The sequence below is a fragment of the Elephantulus edwardii genome, unplaced genomic scaffold (assembly GCF_000299155.1).
Source record: "Elephantulus edwardii isolate Elephantulus edwardi_28Jun2011 unplaced genomic scaffold, EleEdw1.0 scaffold00058, whole genome shotgun sequence".
Classification (NCBI taxonomy): domain Eukaryota; kingdom Metazoa; phylum Chordata; class Mammalia; order Macroscelidea; family Macroscelididae; genus Elephantulus; species Elephantulus edwardii.
The window spans coordinates 49655-54156 of NW_006399808.1; the positions used below are offsets into that span (position 1 = coordinate 49655).

Genomic DNA, 4502 nt, shown 5'->3' on the forward strand with positions numbered 1-4502 from the left:
TCATTCTTCTAAATCAAGTGTGTTTAATTCTTCTTCTAGCTCATCCAAATCTACCCCAGTAAACAGATTTTCATCACCAGGAACAGCATTAATGGCTCCATTTTCCTGTACCTCTCCTTCGTTGTCCTCTTCCAAATCACTTCTTTCCCCATTTTCAGCCTGACCTCCAGAAGCTTTACTTAATTTGTTTTCATCTTTTTCTAAAATGTATGTGCATCTTTCAAGACTGGCAACAATAATACCTGTCTCATCTACATCTCTCGGAATGTACAGGCTTACATCTATGTCATTTATACACAGAATCATCAACCTCATCACCACTTGGTCCCTGCGTCTAATGTGTATCATCTGCTTCCTCCTCATCATCATTAACCAGTTCTGGACAAAATTGAAACACCTCACGGCCACTGATCACTTGAGCTTTCCCTGCTTTGAAGTGTGCTTTCCTTCTTTCCATATCTTGTTCAAGTTTATCAATCTTTTCTTGTCTTTTCCTTTTTTTTTCCATGCAAGAAAAGATTCTAGAGTGATTTTGGTAACACTGGGACCTAAGGCAGAATGCTCTTTTTCAATGAGACCTTTCAATGAAATTTCATCTTCATTCTCTTCTTTCTTTTTATCTTTCTTCAACACAAATCTAAGAGGTAGGGCATGCCGATGCATGCATGCACATATCACCCCCTCCAGGGCATACCCCAAACCAGCCATACTTGTTGTTTTCAGTAGCTTCAAGGAAATGCTTGCACACTATTTGAGTTTTTGGTTTTTTCTTTTCCGCCTCACTGTGCTTCTTGTTCACTACTTCTTCCAGTTTTTCTCATCCCAATTATCCATGGTATCTTTTTCAAGTTCTTCATCTCTTGTATCAATGTAAACACTTCACTTTTCACATTTTCTCTCCAAAGTCAAGTCATGAGGAAATTTACACTTATCTTCATTAGTACACTGCACTTGTTTGAAGAATGCACATACTATGGATTTGGGATCTGCACCTTATTTTCTGAGCAGCAACTACAGGTTTGAACAATTAATTTAGCTCCTGTAACTCCTTCTTCTTGTCATCTTTCTTCAATGTTTTCTCAGCTTCACTTTGTGCTACCTGGCATGTATTTTGCTGACAAAATTTAAACTTGATGAGTGACAGCTTTGATAAACTTCTGCTGCTTTCCTCCTTTCTTATTCTTCAGACCAAAAGGTTTGTCTTCGATGATCTTCTCTTTCTTTTACTGCTCCACCTTTTTTGCTGTCCCCTGCCTGAGCCTTTTTCTTGGGGGGCTTTGCAGAGACAGGTGGCACTGGCCAGACTTGAGCACAGTGGGACACCATCAGGGGCTCATGGCAGGAACCCCAGTGTACATTCCTACCTCCCAGGTTTCTAGTTTACATCTCCACTCTAATCAGGCCCATTGGGACCACTGTTTTTCTACCTTGTGTGCTCATTTCCCTCTCCCAGTTTGGAGTCACTGTGATCATGTACTCAGCTTACACGCCTCTCCTTCCTGCACCACGTTCTTGTGTTGGAAGTTCAGCAGTAGGACTACCTGACTCCTGTCTGGCCCTGCATCACAGCATCTTTGTGTGGCTGACGACAGCCCTCAATCACACTGACTGCTCTCACAGTAAGTTTATGACCACATGCTTAGGTCACTGTGTGGTCTTGAACAATTTTCTAGTGAAGACACTGTCCCGTTTCCCAAGATGAACTCATATTCCTTCTCCTCTGACTCCAGCATCCTCTTCCTGATCATTTGCAATCGTCATTCTTTCTCTCTGTTGATGAGAAGACTGACACAATTGGAAGCACTCTCTTCTCTACCAACGTTTCTTCATCTGTCCTGTGTCCTTTTCCTTTATTTCCATGATGTCAGATGAAGTCCTTATTCTTTCTAAAGTCAGCTATTCTTGTTTGAGGATTTAACTGTATTTTTCTTATTTTGAAAAAGTCTTATTCTCCCTTTTGAAACATCAGATTTTTTTTTATTCTTTACTGAACTATTTCCAACAAATATGCAGAACAGTGTAAGTTTTTTAAAAAAAGAAGTATTAACCCTATTTTCTCTCTGATCTTTATTTATTTATTGGTGGGGAACCTATTGTTTTCTTCAGTAACATTTTTCTGATCTTTGAACTGCTAAAGGGAAAGGTTATTAGTTTAAGTATTAAGCTATCATATTTTCAAATGCTTCGTATGCATGAGGAAGTTGAACAGTGATTAAAGAAGACTGAAGAAGAAATGATATCTTTGAATTATGGTCTTGGTGAAGAATATTGAATAAGACCATGGACTACCAAAAAAGCAAAAAAAAATTTCTTGGAAGAAGTCCAGTCAGAGTGCTCCTTAGATGCAAAACCTGTCAGATTTTGTCTCCCATAATTTGGGCATGAGTCAGAAAGGGCCAGTTCTTGTAAAGGGACTTCATGTTTGGATTCCCCCTTAAATGTAGTTGCCAAGAAAATATCTCTAATGTACTCCTTTAATTTGAGCTCTTCTCCTGCTAAGTAAGAAAAATTTTTCTATGCAAACATGGAAAGAAGTTTATTAGGAAAAATATCTTGCAAAGTCTTACAAAACTATTTTGCCAAGGGAGACAGAGGGATGAGAAATACTAGACTATGATTCAGTGTACAAAATTATTTGGGCTTGTAAAGAGTTAAGTGAGAAGGAGATTCATGTTTATTTATAAGGGAAGAAGGAGAATTCTGGGAAATGGTTGAATAGGAGGGATTATTATACTTAAGGATGCTGTCATAAAGATTTTGTTAAATAAAATTTTTATTTTATACTGGTTTACTTACAAAGTTCATATACATTGTTTTCCTCATAGAATCTTTCTCCTTTCCTTTACCCACTTCTCCCTCCACCCATCAAATTATGAGATCCTATGATTAAGCCACCCCCACCCTTTCTGTTGCAGAGATTTTTGGTTTAATAGACATAATTTATTTTATTTATTTAAATTTATTATTAATTTAAGTAAAAGTTTACAGAGACTTTGGATTTCCATTCATTCACTGCTGCACTCTTCTCCCCTCACAACCCTCCTCCCTAGTACACTACCCTCCTGGAAAAGCAAAAGAAAAATTCTTCCATTGTTTTACAAACCCTCCCTCAGGTCCACTCCACCATGTAGCCTTTGCTCTAGACTCCTGTCATGACAAAAATACCTAATCACATGTCCCTTTTAAATAGTTTTCTCCCTCATCTGTTTCAATGCAGTACACATTATTGAACCCATCTTTCTCAGTCTCTCCCCAATCCCAAGATCAGTCTTGTTTCACAACAGTGGCACCATGCATTATTTGTCCTTTTGTGACTGAGATACTTCACTCAGTATAATGTTCTCCAGAGTCGCCCATTTTGAATAATATTGCATGAGTTCCTTGTCCATTTGTTTGTTGATGGGCACTTAGGTTGTTTCCAACTCCTTGCTATTGAGACATAATTTATTATGGGATGGTGCTCATGTGTAGTCTGACCACCAGTTTGAGTCCTGTTCCAACTGAAGGCTTTCAGCTACCTGTAATTGTTATTCTTGTGTGCTATCGAGTCAGAACTGACTCATAGCTGACCCTCCAGGGGTCAGGTGTTAAATAATGCTGCTATGTACACATAGCAGCATTATTTACAAAAGCCAAAATGTAGGCACAACTCAAGTGTCATCAAGTACAAATGTATTTCTTATTTAATAAAAAATATATATAAACAATGACATGTTATTCAGCCTTTAAAAACCAAACAAACCAAAAAAGCTTGCTGACGGACTGGGGTTAGAGGCTAGTAGAAAGCCTCTGGATGCTGACAGTTGTTGTTAGCATATTCACAAGCCTCTCAATCTTCAGCTTCTTGACTTCAGGTCCGTGTTCCAAAGCTCTCTTAGTCTTGCTAATTATGGCATCTCCTGCAAAGCCTGAGATAGAGGACTTTGCCCATGATTAATGCTCCTTGGAGGCAAGGATTTTGAAGTTGTTTCACATGCTTTGAGCCCCATCCTTGGAAAAGGTCATCACACTTGGAAGGGTAGAGTGTCAGCGTAGGTGAGGAAGACCTTACATTAAATGGGTAGGTTGAGTGACTTGCAGTTGGGTCAGATATGTCAGAGAGAGTGAGATTGGTTCAGGATAGGGCAACGTTCAGAGCCATTGTTCATAAGGTCACTATGAGTCATAGTTGACTAGAGGACACATAACAGCAACAATATACCCTATTGCAGTGAGCACTTCATTCTGGTTCAGTTGCTTTCCAGGCAGAACCTGCTTAAATTTAGTTCACCATCCTCTGAATGCTATATGACCTTCCTCTAAAGGTAGCCTTCATGCGATTTGGACCAAGAGGCAGTAGTCAGAACAGAGCAGGGAAACACTGCATGGTTCAAAATTGGGAAGGGTGTACGCCAGGGATGCATCCTGACTCCATACATTTTCAACATGTATGCAGAGCAGATTATCCGAGAGGCTGGGCTCTATGAGGAGAATTGTGGCATCAGGATTGGTGGAAGATCTAT

General features: G+C 39.3%; 1 pseudogene; it reads right to left on the reverse strand.

Moving 5' to 3' along the window:
* LOC102843393 overlaps positions 1–4502 on the reverse strand; it is a 21623-nt pseudogene continuing 17121 nt past the window's right edge.